Source organism: Anabrus simplex, chromosome 1 (genome assembly GCF_040414725.1).
Source record: "Anabrus simplex isolate iqAnaSimp1 chromosome 1, ASM4041472v1, whole genome shotgun sequence".
In the NCBI taxonomy this organism is placed as follows: Eukaryota; Metazoa; Arthropoda; class Insecta; order Orthoptera; family Tettigoniidae; genus Anabrus; species Anabrus simplex.
Window position 1 is genome coordinate 1,644,345,068 of NC_090265.1, and position 18,235 is coordinate 1,644,363,302.

The 18,235-nt window shown below is 42.7% G+C and overlaps 1 protein-coding gene across 1 annotated transcript in view; it reads right to left on the minus strand.

Moving 5' to 3' along the window:
• Chsy (Chondroitin sulfate synthase) overlaps positions 1-18,235 on the minus strand; it is a 424,023-nt gene that overhangs the window by 398,939 nt on the left and 6,849 nt on the right. The window lies entirely within an intron of this gene.

Here is an 18,235-nt window from a genome sequence, read left to right on the forward strand (position 1 = left end):
CTTTTGCCGATACCTTCCTTCTTCAAAAGTTAGAAACTTTTCCTTTTTTCCCCTCCTATTAGTGTTGAAAGAGGATGGTTGCCCTACAGTACTTCCTCTCAAAACAATAATCGCTACTACGATCAGTACCGAACACGCAATGCTGAATATAACCCACAGGGCTGACGACAGGAAGGCCATCCGGCTGTAAAACTGGGCCAGTCCACAGAAATTCTGACCTCAAGAAATTCGACTAAAGGCTAGGAAGAAGGAGAAGAAGAATAAGAATAAGAAGAAATTGGATAATAAAGTAAACTCGTGTTCTCATGCCGAGGTGGTGCAGTTCTTTTCAGGCACACCCCCAATGTAGTTGAGCTGCGTGTACACCATTTCAACCACGTACCAGCCCTCCTGCCATTCTTAAATTTCTGGCAGTACCGGGGATCGAACCCGGGCCCCCGAGGACGGCAGCTAATAACACTAACCGTTACGCTACGGAGGCGGAAAACTTGATAATAAACTGGCACGACTGGCACGGTAAGACGGCTTTTACCTCCTATACTCGGCGTTGTGGGATCAAATCCTGACACAGTCGGTTGAATAACAAGATTGTGAGCAATCAATGTTAGTGCATTTACGAATATGTTAAAGAGCTCTTCTTTAAGCAAAAGTCAGGCACTCAAGTGGTTCCTAAACTCGATAACAACTGAAGGGACGTTAAGCCCATAATCTTTTTATATCTTACGCGCCCTCATAGCCCAAGTCATTGATTTTATTTTAAACAATTAGCAGCAGAAAACTACTCTTAAAAATTGAAAAGAAATATTTTTTCTGAAATATGTTGATTTTTCTTTCTTTTCGAATTTGGCCAACTATGTACCGCATAAAACTTAAGGTTTCATGGCCTTTCTTCTCTTCTTTACCGAGAGCCTCTCCATTTTCGCTTCTCATCTTTCTCTCCGATCCATTTGGTTCTCCTTTTTAGTGGTTTCTTTTCAAATGATTTTAAACTGTCGACTCTTTTCTTGAACTCACTTCTGCTGTGGATCATCTCTAGTGTAATTCCAATTTCTTCTACATCCTTCTTGACCTCTTCTACACACTTGGAGATGGCCTTTATTCCCATGATGTATCTGAAGATCTTTTTTTTTTTTTTTTTTCATCCGTTTGTTATCCATTTTTACCAGGTGTCCGTAGAATTTCAGCCTTCGTTTCCGCAACGTGTCCGTGATCTTTTTAGTGTACTTGTAGAGTTCCTCATTTCTCCTTTTCTTCCAAGTTCCAACAGCAGTCTTCTGCGATCCCAGAATTTTCCTCAAAATCTTCCTTTCCTTCTTCTCGAGTTCTTGCAGTTCCCCTTTTTAAATTTAATTTAAAATCTTTCTGAAGCGTACAAACCTTCCAGTTTTACTATTGAGTTATAAGGTCCGATTTTGGCCTTGTAGGATATTGCCCATTTGTTATCTAATTTTCTGGCTCTTGCCTTGTTTGCATCTTTATCCAGTCCGTTGTGTTGAATCCATTCACCCAGGTATTTGAACTATGCCCTTTTAATCTTCCCCTGTTTTGCCTCCACTTTGGTGCTTATACTCCATGTATTCCATATTTTCGTAAGGGACTTTAAGACCCACTTTTTTTCCTATTTGATTTACGTCGCACCGACACCTATAGGTCTTATGGCGACGATGGGACAGGAAAGGCCCAGGAATGGGAAGGAAGCGGCCATTGCCTTAATTAAGGCACAGCCCCAGCATTTACCTGGTGTGAAAAAGAGAAACCACGGAAAACCATCTTCAGGGCTGCTGACAGTGGGGTTCGAACCCACTATCTCCTGGATGCGAGCTCACAGCTGCACGCTCCTAACTGCACGGCCAACTCGCCCGGTCACATTTTTGTTGATGTTTTATTCATTCAACTGCTCAACAATTAACGTTGTCTCTGTTCTTAAATCTTCAAACTTATATTCTTAACCCTGGCACGAAATATATTGTATGTAAAGCAAAGCAAAACCATCTCCATACAGACCATGAACGCCCATGGATGAGGGGAAGGTAAAGGCTTCCACTATCCATAACCTCGGCACGAAGTAGGATACAGCAATTAGCTCTATGCCCGCCTTTGCGTCCAGCAATTAACCTGGTACTCATTCTTGTTGTAGGCTGAGTGAATCTTAGGGCCATGTGCCTTTACAGGAGCGAAACTGCCGGGCTGAGTGGCTCAGACAGTTGAGACGCTGGTCTTCTGACCCCAGCTTGGCAAATCCGATCTGGCTCAGTCCGCTGGTATTTTAAGCTGCTCAAATACATCAGCCTCGTGTAGGTAGATTTACTGGCTCGTAACAGAACTCCTGTGGGACTAAATTCCGGCACCTCGGCGTCTCCGAAAACCGTAAAACTAGTTAGTGAGACATGAATTAATGAGAGGTTTCCTGGCTCAAAACTTAGTGCCAGAGAACAAGATACCCTCTCCCCACAAACGCTAGAAAAATAAAAAATTCTCAAAACACCCCGGCGAAGTCGATTCGGGGTGGGAGCTCGAAATTTGGGCCTAGAAGCAAAACAGCGTAAGTACCAAAGCAAAAAAATATATCATTTACCCAGTGGGATTTTTTTTTTCAAAAGCTATGGCCTATAGTTTTCGTCACTTTAAAAGTTTCTTGAAAGTCTGGACAACATGTTCAGGGAATTCTCGAAGTATTCAGGGGGAGTTTGTGCCCAGCCCTTGCCCCGTTTATCTACAGGGTCGGGTATGAAGTGAGATGAATCTCCGTGGTGAGTTTTACGACCGGATGCTTTTCCTGACGTCAACCTCATCAAAGGAGTTAGTGACATGATATAAATGACGTGATATATGATAGTAGGAAGGGAGAGGGTGCAACCCGGTGCCGGCACATAGCCTACTTCATTTTGTAAAAAGGAAATTAAATTTACTATGTTTAGAATGTACTTTAGAATTGCACAAGGAAGACCTGGGTAGCAATGCTGGAATAAAGTGTAAAGTGAAAAATGTAAAAAGGTAGGCATAAGATTTTTTTTTTAAAACAGACGTGAATTAATGAGGCACTTCAAGGCATCCTAGGAACTTAAAACTTAGTACCGGAGAACGTCATGTCCCCAAGATCCCTAGAAAAATAAAACATTCCTAATCTCCGCAAAGGGAGCGAGCTACAGGGTTCAAAATTGGACCTCAGTAATAAGACAGAGAAAGTGCGGAAAGGAACTTGTTCATAGAAAAGTATTTGTTTTTAAAGGTATATTGAAAGTATGTGCTTAGGAATAAAACTCCTGTATTGACACTTAAAGTAATACCAAACCAGACACCATGGCGTAACAGCTCCGAATGGCCATGGCCTACCATGCGACCGCTGCTCAGCCCGAAGACCGACAGATTGCGAGGTGTCATGTGGTCAGCACGACGAATCCTTTCAGCCGTTATTCTTGGCTTTCTAGACCTGGACCGCCAGATAGCTCCTCAATTGTAATACAAATGTTACGTAAATATTATTATTATTATTATTATTATTATTATTATTATTATTATTATTATTATTATTATTAATAGCAAAGAAAAGAGTGGAACAACTCCATAGCATAGCAGAAATGACTGGACTGCAAATATCATACAGTAAGACTGAATTTATGACCAACATCAGATCAGAGAACCTAGCTCTGATAGAACGAGCGAGAAAAATGGAAACAGCGTATCAGCTCACTAGAGACACCTATAACAAGAAAGCTTTGTCATATGGAGCCAAATTAAGACATCTGGACACAAGTCATCAGACCTGAATGCTTATACGCAGCAGAAACATTGGACATGATTGGAAAGGGAGATCTAGAGAACATCAGAAAGAAAGAGAGGAAAATGCTCCGGAAGATCTTGGGCCCGAAAATGAAAGGTGGGGAGAGGAGACTTAGACCCAACAAAGAACTATACCAGAAGACAGAGGAAGTCGTCGTATTGATGAAAAAGCGAAGGCTTCAATTTTATGGACATCTACAGAGAATGGACACCAACCGACTGACAAAAAGGATTTTCAGCTTCTTCAGCCTAAGGAAGACGGAACCAAAATGGTTTCGGGAAGTAAGGACCGACCTGGCCAGGATAGGAGTAGAAAAAGAGGACGTACTGGACAGAAACAAATTTAGACAAAAAGTGAAGGAGTTCAAGGGTTTCCAGGAGACTGGGGAAGAACTTGTGAAGAAGAAGAAGAAGGAGAAGAAGAAGAAGAAGAAGAAGAAGACGAAGAAGAAGAAGACGAAGAAGAAGAAGAAGAAGAGAACCTACACAGAAGAACAGAAGAAAGAAGTTAGTGCAAGGATGAAGAAGTACTGGCAGAATGTGAAGTCAGGACTGTTGAAAAATAACGTAAAGACTGTAAAACGTGGTCCATAGATGGCCGGAACGATAATAAATAAATTATTATTATTATTATTATTATTATTATTATTATTATTATTATTATTATCATTGACATAATTTAATGGATGCTGGTGAATATAAGTTGCATTCCTGTCCGATTGATCTTGTGTGCAGCAAGACTATCGACAGTAAATAGCACGGTTCATTGCTTTATGTTATGTAGCCACGGTAATCTTCACTCTCGTCCTCTTTCGCCTTCGACCTCCCCTTCAACTGTGTAATAAACTGCAGACGGTGATACACTTGGAAGTCCGCAAAATATGCTCCGAGTATATAATCTTTCTGTTTTTAACTGCAACTAACAGTTATTTATCTCTTTTCATACGTTTCCGGACTTCTCCATCAATTACTCTTGCTGTCCACGGTATTTCAAGGACCCTGCGCTAAGTCCGCATTTTAAAGGTGGTGGTGATGGTGGTAATTATTGTTTTAAGAGGAAGTATAACTGGGCAACCAGGGGTTTGACACTTCGAAAAAGGAAAGTATTGGCCAAAGAAAGACAGGGGCCATGAAGCGCCTGAAAATGAAAGACACACTAGGCCTCGAATGTTTTGTTATCGTCGGGGTCGGTAAAAAGAACAAGATTTGACCTAGGGTGGTCGGATAGGGCAGATGAAAATGAAGAGTCTGGCACAAGTAAATGGAAGCAGTGCCAGGACTCAGCTAAGGGCTCCGTGGTCGCCAACCAACGCTTCCAAGTAAAGAGCCCCTGGGGCCCCATTTTTTAACCTCTTACGAAAGACATGAGATATCGTGGGTGTTATTCTATCACCCCCACCCACAGGGGGCTTGGACCCTCTTCGTTGTAGACACTTTCAGCGTCCATCCCTCCACAGAGTACGGAAGAGTATAGATTAGATGACGTAACATATTGATAAGTGCTCATGCGATTGCCTGTCCTTTGGAAGCCTCCTTCGGAATTTCCGGGAAAGAATGAGTGAGTAGCTGGTAACCACCCGGCCGGTGTAATGACATGTGATGGCCTTTTCTTGTATTTTTCTTTTCGTCTTTTGTCTCCGTGGATTTTCTGTACGGCGAAACCGGAACATTGTTATTACGGCCGCACTCCGAAGATATTAGAAGAATTTCAACAGCAGGTGTACAAGGTAGAACAATAAGCTAGGCCAACTTAAAGGATACAATCCTCACACGTAGAAAAAGACAATATGTTATTTGAACACGGGTCCGGAAACACTTTCTGTCCATGTTAGAACTAATTTTCCACAACTCTACATAGATAGTACATTAATCATGGGAATATCGAGCGAGTGGCTGTGTGGTTTGGGTCATTAGCTGTCAGGTTGCATTCGGCAGATAGTAGATTCGAAACCCACTGTCGGCAGCCCTGAAGATGGATTTCCTTGGTTTCCCATTTTCACACCAGGGCTGTGCAATTACAGTATATCAAGGCCACGGTCACTTCCTTCCCACTCCTAGCCCGTTCCTGTCCCATCGTCGCCATCTGGAGTGAGACATGGTTGATAACTAGCTCAGAAAGAAAGAGAATAGAAGCTTTTGAAATATGGACTGACAGAAGAATACTGAAGGTGTAACGGGCATATCGAATCACGGATGAAGAGATACTGAAGTGAACTGGTGAGAGATTTTAGCAGAAGAAACAGAATGACAGAACACATCTTAAGACGCAGAAATGAAAAGGTAAGCGCAGGATAGGGTGGCGTGGAGGCTGCATCAAACCAGTCTGTGGACTGATGACCCAAACAACAACAACAAACAAGGTGGATATGTGGTTTCAGTCACGTAGCTACCAACTTGCATTCGTGTGATAGTGGGTTCGAACCCCACTGTCGGTAGTTCTGAAGATTGTTTTCGGTAGTTTCCCATTTTTGCATGAGTCAAATGCTGGGGATGTACCTTAATTAAGGCCACGGTCACCTCCTTCCCACTCCTAGCTCTATACCATCGTCGCCATAACAGCTATCTGTGTCGGTGAGAAGTAAATCAAATTGAAAAAACAAGCATAAAACAAAGAACAATAGTACTGATACGAACGTCAACCCGCAGTCACATGGTATCCCGCATCGTCCGCATACGTCATTCGCCCAGCGCCGGTAACAAAACACCTCTCGACACGCCCAAGAGTTTCTAATCAGAGGTCAAGGTACACAAGATCAATTAATTAGAGAAATACACCTAATGGAATGCTGATTCTGGTTTATATTTCTATATCCGGACCCCATTTTCGTTTAGCCGGCAACCTAGTTACTAGAAATATGACACCCGAGCTAGCCCTCATAACGAGGTAAAAATCCCTCCCATGGCCGAGATTCGAACCCGGGGCCATCAGGTAAGAGGCAGGCTCGCCACACTTAGACCGCGGGGTCGGCTGTATTCGAACACATACAAAATAAAATTAACACTGTAGAATAACATGTGGTTTAAAGCAATTGTTGAGGAATATGAAAACAGGTTTGTACCTTTAAAGGTGGTAAGGAATGGTAAAGACCAACCTTATTATAATAGAGAAATAAAGAGACTAAGAAGGAGGTGCAGACGGGAAAGAAATAGAGTTAGAAATGGCTATGGAAGTAAGGAGAAATTGAAGGAACTTACTAGGAAATTGAATCTAGCAAAGAAGGTAGCTAAGGATGTCATGACGGCAAGCATAATTGGCAGTCATACAAATTTTAGTGAAAAATGGAAGGGTATGTATAGCTACTTTAAGGCAGAAACAGGTTCCAAGAAGAACATTCCAGGAATTATTAATCAACAAGGAGAGTGTGTATGGGAGGATCTTCAAAAGGCAGAAGTATTCAGTCAGCAGTATGTAAAGATTGTTGGTTACAAGGATAATGTCCAGATAGAGGAGGTGACTAATGCTCAAGAAGTACTAAAACTTACATATGATAACAATGACATTTACAATAAGATACAAAAGTTGAAAAATAGAAAAGCAGCTGGAATTGATAAGATTTCTGGGGATATACTAAATACAATGGGTTGGGATATAGCACCATATCTGAAGTACTTACTTGATTATTGTTTGGTTGAAGGAGCTATACCAAATGAATGGAGAGTTGCTATAGTAGCCCCTGTGTATCAAGGAAAGGGTGATAGACAGAAAGCTGAAAATTACAGGCCAGTAAGTTTGACATTCGTTGCATGTAAGCTTTGGGAAAGCATTCTTTCTGATTATATTAGACATAAGAAGATGTACAATATTATAGGGAAGGATCCACCTTTCAATACTCCGTAGTAAGTTGAACTAAAAAGTAGTTACAACCTGTTTATTGGGACCGGTTTCAACACATTTCAAGTGTCATCATCATCCAATTAGCGAAGATCTTAAAACAACTAGTACATTGAACACAGGCAAAAAAATGAACATTGTATCATATCGTAGCAATTCAGTTAATGTTCAAAACACAATAATCACAATCAAGAGAGTAAACAGAACATCACTATCTTGCGCCGAAAACAAATTAATAACTGGTTTGACAGAAGGCAATTCGGTTTTAGGAAAGATTGTTTCACTGAAGTTCAACTTGTAGGATTCAAGCACGATATAGCAGATATCTTGGATTCAGGAGGTCAAATGGATTGTACCGCGATTGACCTGTCTAAAGCATTTGATAGGGTGGATCATTGGAGACTACTGGCAAAAATGTGTGGAATTAGACTAGACAAAAGAGTGACTGAATGGGTTGCTATATTTCTAGAAAAAAGATCTCTGATAATTAGAGTTAGGTGAAGCTTTATCTGACACTGTAATAATTAAGAGGGGAAGTCCTCAAGGCAGTATTATTGGACCTTTATGTTTTCTTATATATATAAATGATATGAGTAAAGAAGTGGAATCAGAGGTAAGGCTTTTTGCGGATGATGTTATTCTGTATAGAGTACCGGTAATAAATAAGTTACAAGATTGTGAGCAACTGCAACACGACCTCGATAATGTTGTGAGATGGACAGCAGGCAATGGTATAATGATAAACGGAGTTAAAAGTCAGGTTGTGAGTTTCACAAATAGGAAAAGTCCCCTCAGTTTCAATTACTGCGTTGATGGGGTGGAAGTTCATTTTGGGGATCATTGCAAGTATCTGGGTGTTAATATAAGGAAATATCTTCATTGGGGTAATCACATAAATGGGATTGTAAATAAAGGATACAGATCTCTGCACATGGTAATGAGGGTGTTTAGGGGTTGTAGTAAGGATGTAAAGGAGAGGGCATATCAGTTTCTGGTAAGACCCCAACTAGAGTATGGTTCCAGTGTATGAGACCCTCACCAGGATAACTTGATTCAAGAACTGGAAAAAAAAATCCAAAGAAAAGCAGCTCGATTTGTTCTGGGTGATTTCCGAAAAAAGAGTAGCGTTACAAAAATGTTGCAAAGTTTGGGCTGGGAAGAATTGGGAGAAAGACGAGCTGCTCGACTGAGTGGTATGTTCCGAGCTGTCCGCGGAGAGATGGCGTGGAATGACATTAGTAGACGAATAAGTTTGAGTGGCGTCTTTAAAAATAGGAAAGATCACAATATGAAGATAAAGTTGGAATTCAAGAGGACACATTGGGGCAAATATTCATTTATAGGAAGGGCAGTTAGGGATTGGAATAACTTACCAAGGGAGATGTTCAATAAATGTCCAATTTCTTTGAAATCATTTAAGATAATGCTAGGAAAACAACAGATAGGGAATCTGCCTCCTGGGCGACTGCCCTAAATGCAGATCAGTATTGATTTATTTATTTATTTATTTATTTATTTATTTATTGATAAAACTAAATTGAGTAAAGTATATTATGCCCGGCTGCGCGGTGTAGGGGTAGCGTACTTGCCCCTTATCCCGAGGTCCTCGGTTCGATTTCCGGACAGGTGCGTTTTTTTACCTGGATCTAAGGGCTGCTTCGAGATCCAGTCAGCTTACGTGATTACAATTGAGGCGCTCTCTGACGGTGAGATAGCGGCCCCGGTCTAGAAAGCCGAGAGGATTCGACCACGCGACACCTCGTATTCTGCAGGCCTTCGTACTGAGCAGCTGTCGCTTGGTAGGCGATGGCCATGCGGAGTTGTTGCGCCGTGGGGTTTGGTTTCGTTTAAAGGATATTGTGATACTCTAGTTTTACGTGAATTTCGAACCACCGAGTCATGACTCTTCATTTCAAAAATCCCATATGTATCAGCTGATGAGTCAAGAAATTGCATTAGAACGAAATGGCTCACATCAAATTTAGAGACCATATTAATGAAGAGATCACGATACAAAAAGCTGTGGGCAAAGTTGTTTCCTTTCTTCCGTCCTCTTCGACTTCTCGGTCGTAAAAAATCGTTACGAAGATCCATCTTGCTTCATACTCGACCCCGTCGGGAAACGAATCAAGGGTTCGACACACACACTGAATATATAGACTACTTTATTTCGACAAAGCTTATCACGTAGTACATATTCTACGTCCAGACATGCACCCGTGACCCAGACACAACTCCATTCGAATGTTTTTCTCAATTCAAGTCTTAAATACTTAGTTAAACTACACACACATACCAAATCTACGGACGTGGACAGTTCGACACCAAACGTACTATAGTCTATACTCAAGAGTTGTGGCTACACTCAAGCATATAAAGAGAAGTAAAATAACGTAGGACTGTAGCATCCTCATTTTTACAATCAATTATTTTTAGTGTTCACCTCTAAATTATAACGGTTAGCGCTATCAGCTCCGTCTTCAGAGGCCCGGTTTCGATTGCAGTATTGTTAAAATTGGCAGGATGGCTGGTATGTGGTTACAAAGGTAGGCTACATGCAGCTCGCCTTCATTGGGCGTGTGCCTGAAAAGAACTGCACCACAATGGGACAAGGACACGAATTTACATGTCTACATTTCCTGTCGATTGATTTATTTACCGCCGGGCTGAGTGGCTCAGACGGTTGAGGTGCTGGCCTTCTGACCCCAACTTAGCAAGTTCGATCCTGGCTCAGTCCGGTGGTATTTGAAGGTGCTCAAATACGTCAGCCCCGTGTCGGTAGATTTACTGGATTTACTGGCATGGAAAAGAACTCCTCCGGGACAAAATTCTGGCACCTCGGCGTCTTCGGAAACCTTCAAAAGTATGTAGTGGGACATGAAAGCAATAACAGTGCTATTATTTATTTACCGAATGGCGTGTTTTAGTGCTGGGAGTGTCCGAGGATATGTTCGCCTCACCTGGTGCACGTCTTTCTACTTGACTCCCATTGGTGACCTGCGCATCTGGATGTCAGAAGATGATGATGGTGATGATGATGATGATTATGATGGTGATGATGATGATGTGATAATAACGTAGGGAAAGGGTGAAACCCGGTGTCAGCACATAGCCTACACCTATCGAATGATACCCAGAAGTTAGCTCAAAGCTTAACGTTCCGTCCGACGGACGAATCACCATCAGCAGCGTCACATGTCGTCACTCTACACAAACACTCCAGAGAGGTTTCTGTTTGAGTCCAATCTTTTGACATGCATCTAGAGATTAGACATTGTATTTCACCATCTCTCCTACAGTGCCGATCAACATTCTGATGGTGATTTTTTTTCTTCACCAACGTGTATCAAGCCGGCTAACCACGGCGTCAGACCATATAAAGGGCACCAGGAAAGTTTTGCAATACGCAAAAACGGTTGGCTGGACACCGCTGTTACAGTCCGGGATGAAAAGAGGGGTGAAAACCGGTCTAGAAGACAGTAAGGCGCGACCTTCACGCCAGTTGTTACCAAGCAGTGGGATTGAGAGCAAGTTAAGATGTCAGTGTGCTCTAAAGGTAAATATCGCGCAATTATCCACTACAATTTTGCTCGTGGATTAACTGTTGACCAGTGCCTGGAGGAAATGACTCCTGTGCTGGGGAAAGTCTGTCCACATCGGACAACAATTTTCCGCTGGTACAAAGAGTTCCAGAACGGAAATGTTGGGGTTGAGGACGATCCTCGTTCCGGGCGACCGTCTGAATCAGTGACTGAGGAAAAAATTGAAGCTGTGAGGAAAATGTTGCAGCAAGAGAGGCGGTTGACATATCGGCAGGTAGAAGAGACCCTCCACATCCCTGCACCAGCTATTCATTCAGTTCTACACGACCATCTCCATGTTAGAAACGTTTGTTCCCTTTGGGTACCCCTTTCACTTTCAGAGGAACAAAGGGCATATCGAGTGAAATGATGCCGAAAAATGTTAAAACAGTTTGAAAATGGGACTTCGCGTAACGTCACTAGCATCGTTACAGGTGACGAAACTTGGCTTTATTATTATGATGTCCCAACAAAATCCCAGAACAAGGTGTGGCTTTTGAAGATGAGGGTACTCCTGTGACTGTGCGAAAGTCAAGGTCAGTGAAGAAAAGGATGATTGCAGTATTCTCCACTAAACGGGGCATCCTGACTCGGGTTGTGCTAGAAACAAAAAGGATAGTTACTGCGAAGTGGTACAGTGAGACTTGTCTGCCTCAGGTCATCCAGTCTCTCGAGCAGCTCCGTCCAAGGTCACGGGTCTTGCATCACGACAAAGCTCCAGCACATCGTGCTAATGTAACAATGGATTTTCTTGCCAGATCAGGGTTGACAGTGCTTGATCACCCTCCATAGAGTCCTTATCTTGCCTCATGTGATTTCGCGCTCTTCCCAGATGTGATAATGATGCTGAAAGGGTGGCGTTTTGCATCCGATGAGGAGCTTCTGGCATCATGGGATCAAGAGTGTAAAAATGTAACCGAAGAAAAGTGGCAGAGTTGGTTCAGTGACTAGTTTCGACGTATGGAGAAGTGTACTGAGTGTGGTGGAAATTATTTTGAAAAAGTCTAAAGCATTCACTCACATTGCAAAACTGTCCTAGTGCCCTTTGTATAGTCCTAGACTTAACGCCTTAACGATCAACGATCATGGCCACCAGGCGGACTAAGTTTTGCTGTACGAATTTTGAGTGAGAGAACGCTGAAGATAAATGATCCTGATTATATTACGCCCACATACTAGCTATTGTTTTTTTTATGTTCCTTAACGCGTCAACATGCTCCAAGTTGTTCTACTGAGAAATCTAGAAGTGAACATTGTTCTTCCAGTTCTCATCGTTCATATATGGGACGCAAGACAGACATTAGTATGGTCAGGCAGACAGCTTGGTGAGTTTCCACTGAAGGGGGTAAAGCTACTCATTAAACAGATAATCAACCTCGAAATACGAAGTAAATTTGTTCTTCCATTTGGAGTGTACAGCGAGAGCTGGATATTGTTAAAGAAAAATCATGAACATCTGGAGGCAATGGTGATGTGGATTTGGAAAAAAAATAACGAGAACTTCTTGGAAAGGAACGAGAACTAACTAAGCGTAGTCAGGGAACTCCTGCAACTAATACATACAATTCAGAGAAAACCAACAATCTGCTTTACGTCGCACTGACACAGACTGGTCTTATGGCGATGATAGAACAGGAAAAGGCTAGGAGTGGGAAGGGAGCGGCCGTGGCCTTCAGTAAGGTACACCACCAGCACTTGCGAACATTTTTGAAAACGGGAAACCATGGAAAACCATTTTAGGGCTGCCGAAAGAGGAGTTCGAACCCACTATCTCCTGAATGCAAGGTCGCAGCTGTGCGCCCTTAACCGCACGGCCAACTCGCTCGGTAATTCAGAGAAAGAAGACATCATTTTGTAATCACTTGCTTTATCTTGAAGAAGAAATTGGAAGAGAGACCACGATGGTGGACGAAATAACACACATAACAATGCACAAGAACTGTCAAGATCTGAAGCAAAAAGCAGAAGGAAGATAAGCATCGACAAGTCAAGGCTTTTAGGAGATGATAACTAATTTTACGGTTTTCGGAGTTACCGAGGTACCGGTAATTTCGTCTCACGTAAGTTATTTTACATCCACCTTAAAATACCACCGGTGCCGGCCTGAGTGTCTCAGACGGTTAAGGCGCTGGCCTTCTGACCCCAACTTGGCAGGTTCGATTCTGGCTCAGTCCGGTGGTATTTGAAGGTGCTCAAATCGTCAGCCTCGTGTCGGTGGATTTACTGGCACGCAAAAGAACTCCTGCGGGACAAAATTCTGGCACATCGGCGTCTCCGTTAACCGAAAAAGTAGTCAGCACGACGTAAAGCAAATAACATTAATATTAAAATACCACCGGACTGGACCACGATGGTATCCGCAAACTTGGGCTCAGAAAGCCACCGCTATACCATCTGAACCACTTATCCCGACGATTACTGTTTTAAGGGGAGGCACAAACAGATAATCCTTTTAACTCTACTTGAAAGACAAAAATTAAGTGTATGAACAAAAGAAAGGGAAAGGCTACCCAAATCACCAGGGTCAGAAGAGCGCAACAATTGATTACAAGGTCACAGAGAAGATTAAGCTAGAAGGCCCGTGGTCGCTCTCTAGTTCAGAGCTCTTTGAGTATGGCTACCAGACGTCCCCGTTTTCGGTGGACAATCCCCGAATTTCACTGTTCTTCTTCCTCTTCTTAATCCGTTTACCCTCCAGGGTTGGTTTTTTCCTAGGATTCAGCGAGGGATCCCACCGGAGCGTGTGACTTTGGGTCGGGGGATACAACTGGGAGGAAGACCAGTGCCTCACCCAGGAATCTTCACCTGTTATGCTGAACAGGGGCCTTGTGGAGGGCTGGGAAGATTGGAAAGGATAGACAAGGAAGAGAGAAGGAAGCGGCCGTGGCCTTAGTTAAGTACCTTCCCGGCGTTTGCCTGGAGGAGAATTGGGAAACCACGGAAAACCACTTCAAGAATGGCTGAGGAGGGAATCGAAATCAGTTGACCTCCCGAGGCTGAGTGGACCCCATTCCTGCCCTCGTAGCATTTTTCAAATTTCGTGGCAGAGCCGGGAATCGAACTCGGGCCTCCCGGGGCGGCAGCTAATCACACAAAGCACTACACCATAGAGGCGGACTTTACTGTTTGTCCCGGAGGAATTATGTCCCTGGAATATTCCCCAATATAATCACTTGATCCCAGAAATCCCCGAATTTTCAGTGTTAATTATTAGTATTGTTTTAGGTGAACAAGGCCATCCTATGATTTTCTAACACACTATTTTAAAAATCTTCGCACTCGTACATTTTCTCCTCTACGTGGAAAAGCATAGTATCATGGATATGTTTTTAGGCTGACAAGCCAAGAGAGAGTACAGAATCTTTGGTTGTTCCACTCTTAGTTCCCGCTTACGACATGCAGGAAGGACACATATGACATCCTATGACTCCGCCCACCGCGGAGATAAAGAGTTCCGAAGAAAAATAAGTGTATCCACGAAAGAATGGTAAGGGTCAAGAACTGTAAGAAAATTAAAGACATTCTAGATAATGTAAATATAATACTAATATTATTATGAGCCAGCCCTGTGCTTGTAGAAGTAGCGTGCCTGTTTCTCATTCCAAGGTCCTGGGTTCGTTTTCCGGTCAGTTCAAGGGTTTTTAAAAAAAATTCTGGACTGAGGAGTAGAACGGGGTTCACTTGATCAACATTTTCTCAAGCTTTCAGTTACAGGAAGAAAGCGCACAGTGAGAAGATAACGTATACATAGACGAACACTGGTTGATATAAGTTAGTTACCATGTTGTCGAGAAATTGATAACGGTAATTCCAGATAGACAGGGCAAGTTGGCCGTGCGGTTAGGGGCGCGCGGCTGTGAGCTTGCATCCGGAAGATAGTGGGTTCGAATCCCACTGTCGGCAGCCCTGAAGATGATTTTCCGTGGTTTCCCATTTTCACACCAGGCAAATGCTGGGGTTGTACCTTAATTAAGGTCACGGCTGTTCCCTTCCAACTCATGGGCCTTTCCTATCCCATCGTCGCCATAAGACCTATCTGTGTCGGTGCGACGTAAAGCCACTAGCAAAAAAAAAAAAAAAAAATCCAGATAGATCCAGTCCAAGGAAAGATACAGGTTACTTGTGGCATGGCGGCATATCACAAATAGAAAACATGGAAAAAACAAAAGAGAAAAATTCTCAGAAAAAAATCCTAGCACCAAAGTACAAAAATGGGATTTGTATGAAAAAGAAGGCGATTTAAATCCTACGGGCGCCTACAGAGAATGGATAACAACAGGCTGGCAAAAAATCTTCTAAATCTAGCACACAGCCTCAACAAGTGGTTGCTGGAAATAGGCGAAGATCTGGAAGAAACTGGTATTACCGAGGAAACCATTTAACATAAAACAGAATTTAGAAGATTAGCAGGCAAACATACATTTTGTATAGAAACCGAAAAGAAAATACACAAGATGGAAAGAAGAACGCACTCTGTGAACAAATGAAGATACATTGGGAAGAAAAGAAGAATCATTGTAGTAAATAAGTCCAAATCCGCTTCTTATTTGAATATAACGAATTAATAATAATAATAATAATAATAATAATAATAATAATAATAATAATAATAATAATAATAATAATAATAATAATAATAATGCTATTTTATAAGTCCGATCTAACTGAAGATGGCCGTAACAGACTCATAGGTTTCGTAATTTTATGAAAAAGGCTATGAAAGACGAGCAATGAGTACATGGAGCAATTCCTGTATATCTCAAAAGTACGGCGTGAATCGTATCTACGAGACGTACACCAGGTCACACTCCGGAATCTGCAGCAGATGAGCGCCGCAGCAGTTGCGCGCAATAGCATGTGGGAGCAGGGGAATGCAGAATACCGATGAGAGGAGGAGGAATAAGGTTTTCCCCGTCTGAGAGCAACAGAGCAAAAGAAGACAAGCAACTGTTAATTTTGCCAAAAGGATCGCACTTCCTGTAGCAATCTTCCTTTCCCCCCCCCCCTTTTTTTTTTCCTCGTCGCATCGACACAGACAGGTCTTATGCGGACGATGGGTAAGGCAGGGGTAGGACTGGAAAGGAGGCGACCGTGGCCTTAATTAAGGCACAGCCCCTGGTTTGAACATGGGAAATCACAGAAAACCACTTTCAGAGCTGCCAACAGTGAGATTCGAACTATCTCTCGAAAGCAAGCTCTCAGCTACGTGACTCAAACCGCATAACCAACTCGCTCGATCTGCAAATGTGTCTGGAAAGTCATCTTCCTCAACCCCCGGATTTTAAACTTACTTAAATTTTAGGCAGGAAGAGACTCTTGACTCACCACACGCATTAGGCTACTGCTTAGGTATCCATTCTTCGCACGGATTGTGAAAAGGAATTAAAGTACTTTAACTACAAATTATTGTATTCTTGAGCAGCGGTCGCTTGGTAGGCCATGGCCCTTCAGGCCTGCTGAGCCATAGGGTTTGGTTTTTTGGTTTTAGCATAACCCAAGAAACACTTAGATGTTTATCAATATTTTCTGTTTTCAGTTTCCTTTTTATTGCATTTGCTAGGCCCTATACTTTAAGTTGTCAGATTCGATTTCGTTTGAGGTAAAGAATTTAAATTTTTACCTGGATCTGTGGCTGGTAGGCTGGTTCGTGGTCCACTCAGCCTACGTGGTTATAATTGATGAGTTATTTGACGGCGAGATAACGACCCCCGTTAAGAGTGCAAAGAATAACTGGCGAGAAGATTCGTCACACTGTCCATGCGTCACCTCGTAATCTTCAGGCTTTCTTGCTGAGCAGCGGTCGCTTGGTCGGCCAAGGCCCTTATTCAGGACTGTAGCGCCATGGGGTTGAGTCGTTTCCTTATAATCTACCTTTAATTAATCAAATTATTTATTTATGATATGTATTTTGTGACGTTTATAACACGTTCTCGAAAGCCTCCGTTGCTCAAGCTGCAACACGCCGGCCTCTCAGTGTTGGGTTCCGTGGTTCAAATCTCGGTCACTCCGTGTGAGATTTGTGTTGAGCAAAGCGGAGGCGGGATAGGTTTTTCTCCCGGTACTCCGGTTTTCCCTGTCATCTATCATTCCAGCAACACTCTCCAATATAATTTCATCTGTCAGTAATTAATCATTGCCCCAGAGGAGAGGCTTCGCCAGCCGGCACAGTTTCTATCCTCGCCGCTTCATTCATTCCATTCCTGACTCGGTCGACTGACTGAAAACAGGCTGTGGATTTTCATTTACATAACACGTTCTCGAAAACAGTGTGCACGAACTTTAGCGGGCGCGTAAGTGTACAAGGTGAAAATCACGCCATGTAAATTTGGTTACACGGGCCGAGGAATATTTCGCACAGATTACAGGAATAATGAATTGAATTGCTGAAGGGCGAATAATTTTAGTTCCAATGAGAAAAAGAGTTCAGAATTATACTAAAAGTAACTTCTGTTTGAATTTGTTTAATAAAGCTCCTTTTCAAAATATCAGTAAAAAAATTATTGCACCTCCTTGCAACCACCCCCCCCCCCCCCCGCGTCACCAACACCACCATTTAAGGTAAAAATATAAATTACATAGACTAATAATGTTATTGTTTTTACGCCCCAATAACTACTTTTACGATTTCGGAGAAGCCAACGTGTCGTAATTTTGCCCCACAGGAGTTTCACGAGCCGCTAAATACACCGACACGAGGCTGGCGTATCTGAGCACCTTCACATACCACCGGACTGAGCCAGAATCGCTGTACCAAGTTGGGGTCAGAAGACCAGCGTTTCAACCGTCTGAGCCAGTCAGCCGGCAAAAAAAACACACACACACACACAGAAATTGTATCCAAAGGTGCGGGGTTCGAACCCCATGTCGGCAGCCCTGAAGATGGTTTTCTGTGATTTCCTTTTTTCACACCAGGAGAATGCTGGGGATGTACCTTAATTAAGGCCACGGTCGCGTCCTTCCCACTCCTAACCCTTTCATATCCCATCGTCGCCATAAGACCCATGTGTGTCGGTGCGACGTAAAGCAAATTGTAAAAACAAAA